The following is a 16365-nucleotide window of genomic DNA, read 5'->3' on the forward strand; positions in this document are numbered from 1 at the left end:
TGTGCCTGTAATCCCAGCTACTCAGGAGGTTGAGGCAGGGGAATTGCTTGAACCCAGGAGGCGGAGGTTGCAGTGAGCTGAGATTGTGCCACTGCACTCCAGCCTGGGTGACAGAGCGAGACTCCGTCTCAAAAAAAAAAAAGAAAAAAGAGAAACACGACCAGCCAGGCACAGTGACTCACACTTGTAATCCCAGCACTTTGGGAGGCTGAGGCAGGCAGATTACCTGAGGTCAGGAGTTTGACACCAGCCTGGTCAACATGGTGAAACCCTATCTCTACTAAAAATACAAAAATTAGCCGGGCGTGGTGGCAGGCGCCTGTAATCCCAGCTACTCGGGAGGCTAAGGCGTGAGAATCGCTTGAACCCAGGAGGCGGAGGTTGCAGTGAGCCGAGATCGTGCCACTGCACTCCAGCCTGGGGGGACAGAGTGAGACTCTATTTCAAAAAAAAAAAAAATAGTAAACAAAAAATAATAGGAGAAAAAAAGGAAAAAAAATAATAGGAGGCATAAAATCAAGTATGTTATAATGCAAAGAAATTGAAATGAGTTGAATTCTGCTACAAAAGACAAAGATTATGGGACTGGGCTAAAAAACAAAATATAGTTGCAACATGTCTAAAACAAAATGATGAAGATGTGAAATGAAGCATTTGATAGAAACACACCATATCGTTGATCATTCTTTCCTTAATGGTTGGCTTGTTAGGAAACCTTCACCTACCTCAGGGTCATGTAAAAGTTTTATCATTTTAGCTTTCACATTTAGGTCCACAGTCCATCTGGGAAGGATTTTAGCATGTGGTATGTGTTAGAGTCAAGATTCATTTCTTTCATATGGAAGCAAGATGATCCAGCACCATTTATTGAAAAGCCTACCCATGGCCGGGCACAGTGGCTCATGTCTGTAATCCCAACACTTTGGGAGACTGAGGTGGGTGGATCACCTGAGCTCAGGAGTTCGAGGTCAGCCCGGCCAATATGGTAAAACCCTATCTCTACTGAAAATACAAAAATTAGCCAGGCATGGTGGCAGACGCCTGTAATTGTAGCTACTCGGGAGGCTGAGGCAGGAGAATTGCTTGAACCCAGGAGGCGGGGGTTACAGTGAGCTGAGATCTCACCACTGCACTCCAGCCTGGGGGGATAGAGTGAGACTCTGTCTCCAAAAAAGAAAAAAAAAAAAAAAGAAAAGACTATCCTTTCTCCACTGCTCTGTAGTGTCTCCTTGTGATCATATATGTGGGGGCCATTCCTGAACTCTGTATTTCCATTGGTTTATTTGTCTATTCTGGGACCAGTGTTATAGTCTTAATTAATGTGCTTTATATTAAGTCCTGATAAAGGATACCTAAATTGGACTACATTAAAATTAAGGACTTCTGTTCATCAGAAGATAAAATTAAAAATGTAAAGGCAAATCCTACAGTGGCAGAAGGTAATTGTAATACCTATATTTGACAAATGATTAATATCTCAAATATATCAAGAATGTCTAGAAATCACTAAGAGCCACAGAAAAAGGGCAAAAGGAACAGGCATTTCACAAAGAAAATATCCAAACAGCAAATAAGTTTATAAAAAGATGCTCGACTTCACCAGTTGGCAAGGAAATAGAAGTTAAACTACAATAAGATAATCCTCCACATAATCCTCCATATCTACAATAAGATAATCCCACCAGAAATTGCCAAAATGAAAAAGATGGGAAATAAACAAGAGTGGGCAAGGATGTGGAGCAGCCAAAACTCATAGATTGCTTGTTAGGATCATAAACTAGTACATACACTTTGAAAAACTGTTTGGTAGTATCTATTAATGATGAATACATGCAACATCCTATGACCCTGCTATTTGACTTCAGTTCTCTCTCACTCAAGAGAAATGCAAATATATGTTTACTAAAAGAGATGATAATGCTCATGGTAGCTTTATTCAAAACTAAAAATTATGTAAATGCCCATCAACATCAGAATGGATAGACAAGTTGTGTTATATTTATACAAGGAAATACTACACAGCAGTGAGAAAGAATAAATTGCCATACTCAACACGCATGAGTCTCATCCCATGAACACTCTGTTAAACTAAAGAAGCCAGACTCAAAAAAGCAATGAAGCAATGCCATATGATTATGTTTAAAAACGTGGCTTCTTTTTTTTTTTTTTTTTTTTTTTTTGAGACAGAGTCTCACTCTGTCTCCAGCCTGGTGTGCAGTGGTGAGACCTTGGCTCACTGCAACCTCCACCTCCAGGGTTCAAGCGATTCTCCTGCCTCAACCTCCCAAGTAGGTGGGACTACAGGCGTGTGCCACCATGCCCAGCTAATGTTTGCATTTTTAGCAGAGATGGGGTTTCGCCATGTTGGGCAGGATGGTCTCAGTCTCCTGACCCCATGATCTGACTGCCTCAGCCTCCCAAAGAAAGAAACATGGCTTCTTTAAAACTTTTTTTGTTTTTTTTGAGATGGCATCTTGCCCTGTCACCCAGGCTGGAGTGCAGTGGCATGATCTTGGCTTACTGCAACATCTGCCTCCCGAGTTCAGGCAATTCTCCTGCCTCAGCCTCCCGAGTAGCTGGGATTACAGGCGTCTGCCACCACGCCTGGCTAATTTTTACATTTTTAGTAGAGACGGGGTTTCACCATATTGGTCAGGCTGGTCTCGAACTCCTGACCTCGTGATCCATCCGCCTCGGCCCCCCAAAGTGCTGGGATTACAAGCATAAGCCACTGCGCCTGGCCTACAAAAAAAATTTTTTTTTAGAGACAGGGTCCTGCTCTGTCACCCAGCCAGGAGTGCAGTCGCATGATCACAGCTCACTGCAGCCTCAAACTCCTAAGCTCAAGTAATCGTCCTGCCTCAGCCTCCTAAGTCGCTGGGACTACAGGTGCATGCCACCACACCCAGCTAAAAAACATGACTTCTTGAGAGCTAGTAACATTTCTTCATCTAGGTGGTGGCTATGCAGGTTTGTCTGGTCTGTTAAAAAATCATCAAGCTAAATATGCACAATGTGTGTACTTTTCTGTATTATGTTATATTTCAATGAGGATTTAAAACTATACAATTTACTAGGCAAATACCAAGAAAATGAAAGGAGGTCTGAAAATACAATTATCGTGGGGGAAATTAAGGTCCAAAGCACTCAACAGATTAACAAAAAAGGGGAATATCTTTTAATAATAAAAGAAACAATAAAGAAGTACTAACTGGCGTAAACCTTCAGGATCATTCAACGCATACAAATAAAGCCAGCACAAATGCATTAAACCACATGAAGTCTTAAAAATCATAATTGTTTTTGTATTATATTTAACAAGTGTTGCTATTAAGGTTATGCCAGTTTTCAAAAGGAACTCAGGAAATTTATTTTTATGTGTTAAAATGGCATAGATATTATCTTCTTTAAAGTTCAGCTATAAACACATTTAGAACTGGTACCTTTTAAAAATGGTACATTTTAACTATTTTCCTTTCTTTGAATTTTGGTCTTTACCAAATGTTGGAGAGGATGCAGATAAACTAGATCTGTAACATATTGCCAGCAGGAATGTAAAGTGGTACAGCCACTCTGGAAAATAGTTTGGCAGCTTCTTTAAAAACTAAAATACTTATCACTTGATCCAGCAATTGCAATTCTGGGCATTCATCCCAGAGAAAGGAAATCTTATGTGTATACAAAAACCTGTACAAGACTGTTCATTACAGCTTGATATGTAATAGCCTCAGACTGGAAACAAGCAAAATGGCCCTCAATAGGTGAATGGCTAAACAAACTGTAGTAAATCTATAATATGGAATACTACTCAGCAACAAAAAGAAATGAATTATCGTTCTAGCAAAAGTTTGGATGGTTTTCAAGGACATTATGCTGAGTGAAAAAACCAACCTGAAAAGATCACACACATTGGGCCAGGCGCGGTGGCTCACGCCTGTAATCCCAGCACTTTGGGAGGCCAAGGTGTGTGGATCACCTGAGATCAGGAGTTTGAGACCAGCCTGGCCAACATGGTGAAACCCCATCTCTACTAAAAATACAAAAATTAGCTGGGCATGGTGGCAGGCACCTGTAATCCCAGCTACTCAGGACGCTGAGGCGGGAGAACCACTTGAACCCAGGAGGAGGTTGCAGTGAGCCAAGATTGTGCCACCGCACTCTAGCCTGGGTGACAGAGTGAAACTCCATCTCAAAAAAAAAAAAAATCACAGACTGTATGGTTCCATTTATATAACATTCTCAAAATGGCAAAACTGGAGAAATGAGAAACAGATGGTTGGTTGCCAGGGGTTAGGGATGGCAGTGGGAGTAAAGACTATAAAAGGTCTGGGTACAGTGGTTTGTGCCTGTAATCCCAGCACTTTGGGAGGCCAAGGTGGGTGGATCGCTTGAGGCCAGGAGTTTGAGACCAGCCTGGGCAACATGGTGAGACCCCCATCTCTACAAAAAATTTAGAAAGTAGCCAGGCATGGTGGCATGCGCCTGTAGTCTCAGCTACTCAGGAGGCCAAGGCGGGAGGATCACTTGAACCCAAGAGTTGGAGGCTGCAGTGAGTGATGATGGCCCTACTGTACTTCAGCCTGAGCAACACAGTGAGAACCTGTCTAAAAAAAAAAAAAAAGAGTAGGCCGGGCACGGTTGCTCATGCCTGTAATCCCAGCACTTTGGGAGGCCAAGGCGGGTGGATCACGAGGTCAGGAGATTGAGACCATCCTGGCTAACACAGTGAAACCCCGTCTCTACTAAAAATACAAAAATTTAGCCGGGTGTGGTGGTGGCAGGTACCTGTAGTCCCAGCTACTCGGGAGGCTGTGGCAGGAGAATGGTGTGAACCCGGGAGGTGGAGCTTGCAGTGAGCCGAGATCGTGCCACTGCACTCCAGCCTGGGCGACAGAGCGAGACTCCGTCTCACAGAAAAAAAAAAAAGACTATAAAGGAGTAGTAGTTCTGTATCTTGATTGTGGTGGCTGTTACATGAATCTATGCACATGACAAAACGACATAGAACTAACTATGCACACCCTAGGCCGGGTGCGGTGACTCACACCTGTAATCCCAGCACTTTGGGAGGCCGAAGCAGGTGGATCATGAGGTCAGGAGTTCGAGACCAGCCTGGCCAACATGGTGAAACCCCGTCTCTACTAAAAATACAAAAATTAGCTGGGCATGGTGGCCCATGCTTGTAATTCCAGCTATTTGGGAGGCCGAGACAGGAGAATTGCTTGAACCCAGGAGGCAGAGGTTGCAGTGAGCGGAGGTTGCAGTGAGCGGAGATTGCGCCATTGCACTCCAGCCTGGGTAACAGAGCAAGACTGTCTCAAAAAACAAACAAACAAAAAACCACAAAAAACAAAAAAGAACTATGCACACACCTTGTACCAATGTCAAATTCTACATTTTTATATTGTATTGTTATTTTATAAGATGTAATCATTGGAGAAAACTGGGTGAGCGTATACAGGGCTCTGTGCTATGTTTGCAACTTCCTATGAATTTATAATTATTTTAAAATAAAAAGTTTAAGAAAAATCATAATTATGCCAGGAGATTTTATTGTATCTCTTCTATGATATAATGGATCAAGTAAACAAACAAACAAAAAACAAGTAAAGCAGATTTGAGAAATATAATCAACAAGCTAGGCTTAAGACACATAACTTAACTATACCCAATGAATATACTCTCTTCTCTTAGACCCATGGCATAGTTTACAAAAATTTTTAAAAATTATGTAACTTGGACTCAAAGAAAAAATCTTGATACATTTAAAAATTACAGTTTTGGCAGGCTATATTGACTATAATCCTGTAAAATCATAAATAGATAATAAAAAGATAAACTAGCAAATCCAGATTTCAATTAAGAAACATTCTCTAAACATATACGGATTGAAGATGGCATTTGATAACACAATTTTAGACTTCATAACAAATTTGGAGACATAGCTAAAGCTATATTTAAAGAATATTTTATCTTTGACTAGAGTTGCAGAGGAAAAAAAGAATATTTTGGCCTAATTATTTTTAATGTTTAAAAATAAAAGCTAAAGGTAAATGAACTAGCTGTTCAATCCAAGAAATTAAAAAAAAAAAAAAAAAAGGCCAGGTGCAGTAGCTCACGCTTGTAATCCCAGCACTTTGGGAGGCTGAGGTGGATGGATAATCTGAGGTCAAGAGTTCCAGACCAGCCTGGCCAACATGGTGAAACCCCATCTCTACTAAAAATACAAAAATTAGCCAGGCATGGTGGCACACACCTGTAATCTCAGCTACTCGGGAGGCTAAGGTGGAAGAATTGCTTGAAACTGGGAGGCAGAGGTTGAGGTGAGCCGAGATCGCACCACTGCATTCCAGCCTGGGCAACAGAGCGAGACTCCATCTCAAAAAACAAACAAACAAACAAACAGACAACAATAACAAAAATTAGCTGGATTGCTTGAGCCCAGGAGGTGCCGGCTGCAGTGAGCCGAGATCGCACCACTGCATTCCAGCCTGGATGACAGAGGGAGACCTTGTCTCAAAAAAAGGGAAAAAAAAGTCAGGGTGCAGTAGCTCATGCCTGTAATCCCAGCACTTTGGGAGGCCAAGGCGGGCAGATCACGAGGTCAGAAGTTCGAGACCAGTCTGGCCAACATAGTGAAACCCCGTCTCTACTAAAAATACAAAAAATTAGCCGAGTGTGGTGGTGTGCGCCTGTAATCCCAGCTACTCGGGAGGTTGAAAAAAAAAAAGAAATTAAAAGAAGACAACAAAATATTCATGAGAACCCTGATCAAGGTAAAAGAGAAAGGAAAAAAAAAAATATATATATATATATGTATATATACACCCACACACCTCACAAGCATGCACACAGTTTTAGGAGTGAAAAAAGAAGCTATTGCCACAGGTATGGAAATGATCAAGGTAAATTAATGAAGCATTATGCACAGATGCACAAAAACATAACATCTCTAGCAAACATACACTACCAAAATTAATCCCCCCCACCAGAAATCTGTAGAGCAATAATCAGAGAAAATAAAATAGTTAAAATTTGCCATTTTAAAAAAGGCATCAGTTCTAAATGTGTATATAGTCGAACTTAAGAGAATGTCTATGCTATTTTGACACATAAAAAATGGAAATCTCCTGATTTCCTTTTAATAACTGGCATAACCTTAATACCAACACTTGTTAAATATAGTAAAAACAAGAAAACTATAAGCAAATTTTTTATAGTGGCAAAAATTCTAAATAAAATATTACTAACTCAGGCCTCCTGGTGCTTACCACAGGCTGTGTTCTTACACTGACTATATAGAAAAAGAAGTGGGCCTGCCTTCTCTGTTCTTGTACTGACTGTATAGAAAGAGAAGAGCTCCTACCCTATATACACCTCTGCCCAGGCTCTAGTCCTGGTCTGAATTGTGAATGGGGGGACATGGAGTTGAGGAAAAAGAAAAAAATACATTACTAACTCAAATCTGACCATGACTCATAAGGAAAATTGCCTTTGACCAACAGAATTATCCCAGGAAGGCAAGGATGGATCCACATTATATATCAATATCATTCATTACAACAACCAATTTAGGAAAATAACACCATTAGGCTATTACATCAAAAAGGCATCTGACATAATTCAAGAGCCATTCCTAAGAAAAATACAAATCAAGATAGGAACATATGAAAACTATAAGGACACCATCAGGAAAGTGAAAGGACACAGAGGCTGGGCTGGGCACAGTGGCTCACATCTGTAATCCCAGTACTTTGGGAGGTCGAGGCAGGCGGATCACTTGAGGCCAGGAGCTCGAGACCAGCCTGGCTGAAGTGGCGAAACCCTGTCTCTACTAAAAATACAAAAATTAGCTGGGTGTGGTGATGCGCACCTGTAATCCCAGCTACTTGGGAGGCTGAGGCACGAGAATTGCTTGAACCCGGGAGGCAGAGATTGCAGTGAGCCGAGATGGCACCACTACGCTCCAGCCTAGGCAACAGAGCGAGACTCTGTCTCAGAAAAACAAACAAACAACAACAACAACAACAACAACAAACACCCACAGAAAGAGAGGAAATACATGCAAATCGCATATGTGACAAGGGACTTCTATCGAGATTATCTAGAGAACTCTTACAACTTGATAATACAAAGACAATTCAATTTAAAAATAGGCCAAGGATTTGAATAGATATTTCTTCAAAGAAGATATACAGATGGGCAATAAGTACAGGAAAAGATGCTCAACATCAGTGGCCACTAGAGAAATGGAAATCAAAACCACAAGATACCACTTCACACCTACTAGGAAGGCTAGAATTAAAAAGACAATAAGCATTAGCAAGGATGTGATAAACTGGAACCCTCATACATTGCTGCTGGGACATAAAGTGGTGCAGCCGTTTTGGAAAATGGTTTGGCAATTCTTCAAAATGTTAAACATAGAAGGCTGGGCGCAGTGGCTTACGCCTGTAATCCTAGCACTTTGGGAGGCTGAGGCGGGTGGATCGCTTGAGGTCAGGAGATCGAGACCAGCCTGGCCAACATGGTGAAACCCCGTCTCTACTAAAAGTACAAAAATTAGCTGGGCATGGTGGTGGGTGCCTGTAATCCTAGCTACTTGGGAGACTGAGGCAGAAGAATCCTCAGCCTCCTGAGTAGCTGGGACTACAGGCACGCGCCACCACGCCCAGCTAATTTTTGTATTTTTAGTAGAGATGGGGTTTCACCATGTTGGCTAGGCTGGTCTCGATCTCCTGACCTCATGATCCGCACGCCTCGGCCTCCCAAAGTGTTGGGATTACAGGCGTGAGCCACAGCACCCGGCCTTTTTTTGGAGACTGAGTCTCGCTCTGTCACCCAGGCTGGAGTGCAGTGGCACGATCTCTGCTCACTGCAACCTCTGCCTTCCAGGCTCAAGCGATTCTCCTGCCTCAGCCTCCCAAGTAGCTGGGATTACTGGCACCCGCCGCCTCGCCCAGCTAGTTTTTGTATTTTTAATAGAGATGGTGTTTCACCATGTTGGCCAGGCTGGTCTCAAACTCCTGACCTCAGGTGATCCACCCACCTCAGCCTCCCAAAGTGCTGGGATTACAGGCGTGAGCCACCGTGCCCAGCTGGAATGCCACATTCTTACTATCAAGGCCAGGAAATTGAGAGCAAGAGAATTGTGTACAGATCTTATGAAAAATAACTTTTTTTCTTGGAGAAATAAGCCAAAAAATTTTTTTAAAACTCTTATGTTTTAAGCCTCCCCCCATAACTGAGTTGCTTTTTCACAACTTAAGTATTCTTTGTCCAATCCAGTATATAAGTGATTGACTCTAACTACTACTTTGGGTCTTCATTTCTTTATGAAGGCTCCTGTGCCACATAAAACTTGTATTAAATAAATCTGTACACTTTTCTCTGTTGATCTGTCGTATGTCAATTTAACTTTCAGGCCCAGACAAAAAGAAATCCTAAAAGGGAAGAGGTAAATTTCTACCTCACTCCTTATACCAGTCATTCCACTCCTGGGTATCCACCCAAGAGAAATGAAAACATATGTCCATACAAAAACTTGTACGCAAATGCTCATAGCAGCATTATTCATAATAGCTAAAAAGTGGAAACAACCCAAATGTCCATCGACTGATGAATGGATAAACAAAATGTGGTGTATCCATACAATGAAATATCATTCAGGAATAAAAAGACATGAAGTACTTCTAAAATAAACTGATAGAAACAGATAGTAGAATGGTGGTTGCCAGGGGCTGAGAGGAGGGGGTAATAAGAAGTTGCTATTCAATGGGTATAAAATTTCAGGTATACAAGAGGGAAGTTCTAGAGATTGGCTGTATATTGCACCTATAGTTAACGGTACTGTATTGTGCACTTAAAAATTTAAGAGAATACGCCACATGCGGTGGCTCACACCAGTAATCCCAGCACTTTGGGAGGCCGAGGCAGGTAGATTACCTGAGGTCAGGAGTTCGAGACCAGCCTGACCAATATGTTGAAATCCTGTCTCTACTAAAAATACAAAAAATTAGCCAGGTGTGGTGGCACGCACCTATAGTCCCAGCTACGTGGGAGGCTGAGGCAGGAGAATTGCTTGAACCTGGGAGGTGGAGGTTGCAGTGGGCCGAGATCATGCCACTGCACTCCGGCCTGGGTGACAGAGCGAGACTCTGTCACAACAAAACAAAACAAAACAAAACAAACTAACAAACCAAATTTAAGAGGGTAGCTTTCATGTTAAGTGTTCGTACCACAACAAACAAAATAATAAAAGGAATAAGGTCCTAATACATACTATAACACGGATGAGCTTTGAAAACATTAGGCTAAGTTAAAGAAAACAATCATGGCCGCACACAGTGGATCATGCCTGTAGTCCCAGTACTTTGGGAGGCTGAGGTGGGCGGATCACCTGAGGTCAGGAGTTCAAGACCAGCCTGGCCAATGTCTCTACTAAAAATACAAAAGCTAGCCGGGTGTGGTGGCAGGCGCCTGTAATCGCAGCTACTTGGGAGGCTGAGGCAGGGAGAATTGCTTGAACCCGGGAGGCGGCAGCTGCAGTGAACTGAGATCCGGCCACTGCACTCCAGCCTGGGCGACAGAGTGAGACTCTGTCTAAAATAAATAAATAAGACAATCATAAAAGACCACGTTTTATGATTCCATTTATATAAAATGTCTAGAATAGACCAATCTATAGAGACAGGAAGTAAATTAGTGGTTGCCTGTGGCTAGGGGTGAGGGTTGGGAATGAGGAATGATTGCTAATGGGTACGATGTTTCCTTTTGGGATGATAAAATACTCTAAAATTAGATTGTGATGATGGTTGCACAATTCAGTGAATATGCTAAGAACTGCTGAACTGTAAGCTTTAAATGGGTGAATTTTATGGTAGATGAATGATACAATAAAGCTGTTAGAAAAAAAAATCATAGCTAGTAAGTGCCAAGCAGGGTTGCAAAGCCAATGTCTGGCAAGGGGTAGGTATTCAATAAATGTTTATTGAATAGATTAATGAATAAACACCTTTCACATTCAAATAAAAAATGCCCAAGTTATTTTCATTAACATTAGCAACAAGATAGCAAATACCCTCTATTAAATGTCACTCAACATTGTTCTGAAAGCTCTAACTAGTGCAACAGAAGATGAGGTGATCAGAATAAATATTTGAAAGGAAGAGACAGTATCATTTTTAATTGGATGGAATACGATAGCTAGGAAAAGTAAGAGACTGTAAAAAGCAACTACATTCATATGATAATTTGGTAATTGGATTGAATATGAAATAAAATTATAAAAATAGATTTTCCCTATGGAAATAGAAAAAAAATATGCTATTCACAATGATGATAAAAACAAAGGTAAAATATCTAAGAATGAACTGTTAAAAAAAAAAAGGTGTTGGACCCATAAGAAAACTATAAAAATTATAGTTTTAGTGGTTATTTTTGAAACTAGATAAAATAGTTTTAACATTTACATGGAAGAATAAGGCTGGGTGCGGTGGCTCATGCCTGTAATCCCAGCACTTTGGGAGGCCGAGGCAGGCAGATCACGAGGTCAGGAGTTTGAGACCAGTCTGGTCAATATGGTGAAACCTCGTCTCTACTAAAAATACAAAAATTAGCTGGGCAGGGTGGCACGCGCCTATAGTCCCAGCTACTTGGGAGGCTGAGGCAGGAGAATTGCTTGAACACGGGAGGTGGAGGTCGCAGTGAGCCAAGATTGCGCCACTGCACTCCAGGCTAGGTGACAGCAGAGCAAGACTCCATCTCAAAAAAAAAAGAAGAATAATAAACGCACAAGAAAATTAATTAAAGCAACCAAAAAGAAAGCAAGGGGGACTAGTTCTACATGATGTTAAAACTATTTCTAAAGTCAATATGATTTTTTAAAAAGGAGTAGATACATATATCAGAAGAACTAAACAGAGTTCAGAAATAAAACAATACACATTTGGGAACTTATGTGACAAAAGTGACATTTAATTGAATTAGAAAAGGGTATTCATTTAACGACTGGTTCTGGAAAATTAGCTATCCAAATGGAATATACGAACTGATTCCATCTCATACCATACACCAAAATAAATTCCAGTTAGATTAAAATTTAACTTTAAAAAATTGAAATAAATATATTAAAAATAAATTTAAGGCGTATTTGTTTGAACATGAAATGAGGAAGTCACTAGGCAAGACAAGACACTCAGAACCTGTAAAGGAAAAAGGCAGATATATCTTAATAGATGATTTTTTAAAAATCAAATGTGAAGACACCTTTCAAAGTCAAAATATAGACATAGAGGAAATATAGTTACAATATAGGTTAATATTCACAAATTAGTAAGAAAGACAAACCACCTAAAGGAAAAAAAGGGCAAAGGATATGAAAAAGTTTACATACACATTTCAATGGCCAATAAGAATGAAATAATGTTCAGTCACTAGTTGTCAGGAAAATGCACATCAAGGCAAACTAGATACCCTTGTGTTTGGCCCTCAGAATGGGGTAAATTAAAAAAAAATCCAATGTGGAACAGGATTTTGGAAGAAGCCTTTTCATATGTTGCTGGTGGGAGTTCCAATTTTACAAAAGTTTTGGAAAGTAGTTTGGTGGTATGTATTGAACTTAAAAGCATCATTCCTGCACGTAATGATCACTCAGGTGACAGCCTCTAACCACAATTTAGAAATCAATAACAAAAATGTCAACGTTTTGGGAAATCAAAATCTCATATCTAAATAACCCAGTGGTAAGAGTGAACATTGCAACTGCAATTAGAAAACATTAGAAGGAAACTATAGTGGAGATGCTACATATCAAAACTTGTGGGTCGGATGCTCACGCCTGTAGTTCCAGCACTTTGGGAGGATGAGGTGGGAGGACTACTTGAGGATTGCTTGAGGCCAAGGAGTTCAAGACCAGCCTGGGCAACATAGCAAGACCCCAATCTCTACAAAAAATTTAAAAATTAGCTGGGCAAGCCTGCCTGTAGTCCTAGCAACTTGGGAGGCTGAGGTGGGAGGGTCACTTGAGCCTAGGAGGTTGAGGCTGCAATGAGCCATGATGGTTTCACTGCACTCCAGCCTAGGCAACAGAGAGAGATTCTTGTATCTTTAAAACAAAAATCAGCCTGGGCAACATAGTGAGACCCCGTGTCTACACAAAATAAAAAATTAGTGGGTGTGGCAGCACATGCCTATAGTTCCAGCTACTTGGGAGGCTAAGTTGGGAGGATCGACTGAGCACAGGAGGTTGAGGCTGCAGTGAGCCATGATCGTGCCACTGCACTCCATCTCTGGGCGACAGAGTGAGACCCTGTCTCAAAACAAAATAAAACCGAACAGCAGCAACCACAACAAAACATGTGACACGGAGCTAAAGTGTTCTTAGAGAAAAATTTATAAACTGAATGTTTATATTATAAAATAAAATGACTGGATAGTAAGAGATAAGCATTAAATTCAGGACTTTAAAAATGAGAACAAAATTAAAAAACAGAAAAGAAATAACGAAGTTAAGGGCAGATATTAATGACAGAGAAACAAAGATACAGGAGGACCAACAAAGTCAAAAGCAGGTTTTTGAAATAACCTCATCTCAGACCTAAAGACCACCGATCACTGACCCCAGGAAGCTGCATATCTGATTCCACAGCCCCCCATCACTAGTCCCAAAGAAACGCATCACTCACCCAGCAGGAACCTTGGTCAATCACCCAATAAACCCCATCCCACACCTCACAGACCTCCAGTAGTCACCCCGCACAGCCCTTTCTTACCCCCACAGACTTCTCATCACTCATCTCACATATACCTTATCACTCACCCTAGAGACCCTGTATCACTCACCCCACAGACCCCCTTATTATTCACTCCGGTGTCCCCAACACTCATCCCACAGGCTACCCATCAACTTTCTCTAGTGACCCATCACTCACCCACAAACCCCAATCACTCATTCTGCACCTCCCTATAAATGACCCCAGAGAAGCCTCCTTACTCATCCTACTGAGCATCATCGAGTACAAAATCCATGTCATAACATCCCCATAATTATCTCAATGCTTGATCCATGTCATAACATCTCCATATTTATCTCAATGCTTAAGTGGCCCTAAGTCCGTCTGTTAAACTCACTCCCAGAGCCTTAAGTCCTGAAAACTGCTTCGAGGAACCCCGGCGCTTCTGGACTTGATCTGCACATGCTTAGTGTCAGCTCCGAAGCGGCCGCTCGCTCACAATTACACCTGGTGGGTGCCCTTACACCGCGCCGGTGCGTGCGTGCGCGTGCGCGTGCGCGTGTGCGTCGAAGGAGAGGCGGGCTTTCCAATTTCCTTCAGTGACTCTCAGGCAAGGAACATGGCTGTCTCCTTGGGAGTGTCTCTACGGGAGCCGCCATCTTGGAAGGGCGGTCATTTCTGCCGCGGAGCCCGCGGTCCCCTACTCGATATACCCCTGTGGGATTTTCCAGTGGCCGAGGCACTGGGCCATGGAATGTACCACCAGGCTTCTCCCCTCCGCCGCAGCCTCTAGTAGTTAGTCACCTCCGAGGCCCCGGCGGGCGAGGCGCTTTGCCTCTTCCGCCCTCAGGGTGCCCTCGGCCTCAGGCCGTCCCTACCGGGGAGCCTCCGCCTCTTTAAATATCGCCCAGCCCCCACCCCCAGGAGCAGGTCGCGAGACGCACCCGCCCCCGCCCCTGCCGCCGCACTGCTCTGTGGGACGCGGCGACCCCTCTCCCGCGGCGGCCGGGACCCCGCGCCCACCGCGTCTGGAGCCCACCTGGCGGCCCCACTGGCTACATCTCCGACCTGGGCCCCGGCCGGCTGCGGGAAACACTCGGCGTCTCGGCTGTCACCGAACCTGTGCAGTTGCCGCGGGGGGAGTCGTGCGTGTCAGATTTAGGCCAGGAAGCGGAAGTCGCCGGCAGCGAGAGTTTAACCTCTGTGGGCGCAGAGGGTTGCGGGGATTCAGCGCCCGGGACCGTGGATCTGTGCAGGGAGTCATAGGTGTGTGTGACATCAGTGGTGGAGCATTTTGGCTCGTTTTCACAATTCAGTCATTATCCTTTCTGCTTTCCTCCTGGAAGCATTAAGGTTGAAGTTTTCTTCTAAAGATCAAAGTTTTGATTTGTTATATTAGTTCGGATTTGTTTGATTTTTGTTTGTGTTCGGTTTCAAGTGCTGATTTGTAACTCTTCTCCCCCCGCCCCCCCCCCCACACGCCTTTTGACCCCTGAATTATTTAAAAGTCCATTGTCGGAGTGGCAAACATCCTCCGAGACTCAAAGGGCAAGGCCATGGGCGCTTTATTCCGGCTGCTGCTCCAGGAACGTGGGAAAGCAGCGGAGTTTTATTCTAGGGGAAGGAAACAAAGGCGGCCGAGTGCCAGCTGCACGTTTGGTGGGATTTGGTCATCAGGGGTGGACATGCTGCCCAATGGAGCTGTCGGCAGTTTGACCCAGCTTGGTCCGTCGCGTCCTGTTCTAGGAATCGATTATTCAAAGAAGGAATTTAGAGGGACTGCAGAAAATGTTACAGGTCTTAACACCATTTTGCATTTCCGCAAACGAACAAGAAGTTAATCCCTGTGTTAGTGATTTCTCAGCCCATTTGCCTTGTGGCCCAAGAATGTTGAGTTTGAAATTTGATGAAACTTGCCTTAAGGCTCAAGTACGAGGCCAGCTTTCAAAAATGGTTTTGTGCCTTGATTGAAAACACTGTATCTTCTAGTTGTTGGATTTATCGTACTCTGCGGCTCTATTGGTTCAAGCTTGTGCGTTGGGCCTTTTAAAATGTGTGTTTCCTGATAATTCCCTTCAGCTTGTCAACTGGGGGTGATGTGGCAGGGAGAAAGAGAGAGAGGAGAGAGAGAGACTGTACTGGCAGGTTTTCCTTGTGCTATTCAATTTTTGCTTCCTATGTTTTGAAGTTTTATTATTAACTGCAGGTTTCATTACTGAATAGATATAGCCAAATTCCTTCCCCCAAAAGATTATAAAGTTTCCTAGTCCTACCAGCAAAATCATTAAGTTCATTAAGGCAAATCCCCTCCAGCGCTGGATGTTGATGCTGTCTTTAATTTTGTATTTTTCTGACTACTTGTGCAATTGAGGATTGTTTTGGTCTATTGGCCATTTGGCTTTTCTCTTTTGCAAATGTTCATATCCTTTGTCCAGTTTTCTTTAGGGTGATTTTTCCTTTTCGTATCAATTTGTAAACAGTGTACAAATTACATTGTACATTAGGGATATTAACAGTCTGTCAGTTACACTGTACATTAGGGATATTACATTAGAGATATTAACATCTTTGTCCATTAAGGATATTAACCATCTGTCAGTTACATTGCAGTATTTTTCCCTAAACTCTTTTT

At 42.6% G+C, this 16365-nt stretch overlaps 1 protein-coding gene and 1 pseudogene across 18 annotated transcripts in view; one reads left to right on the top strand and one right to left on the bottom strand.

Annotated features, from left to right (window-relative positions):
* ZNF41 (zinc finger protein 41) overlaps positions 1-14915 on the bottom strand; it is a 40032-nt gene extending 25117 nt beyond the window's left edge. For 8 of the 18 annotated variants that reach the window (XM_054676789.2, XM_054676788.2, XM_054676783.2 and 5 more), the window contains exon 1: positions 14773-14900. The gene's annotated coding sequence lies outside the window, so the exon portion shown is untranslated. Of the gene's footprint in view, positions 1-14130; positions 14649-14772 lie in introns of those variants that run through there. The other 10 variants (XM_054676791.2, XM_054676785.2, XM_054676787.2 and 7 more) reach the window with 9 other exon arrangements.
* LOC129138898 (small nucleolar RNA SNORA51) lies at positions 7255-7426 on the top strand (annotated as a pseudogene).
* Positions 14916-16365: the final 1450 nt, after the last annotated feature.

Source organism: Pan troglodytes, chromosome X (assembly GCF_028858775.2).
Source record: "Pan troglodytes isolate AG18354 chromosome X, NHGRI_mPanTro3-v2.0_pri, whole genome shotgun sequence".
In the NCBI taxonomy this organism is placed as follows: Eukaryota; Metazoa; Chordata; class Mammalia; order Primates; family Hominidae; genus Pan; species Pan troglodytes.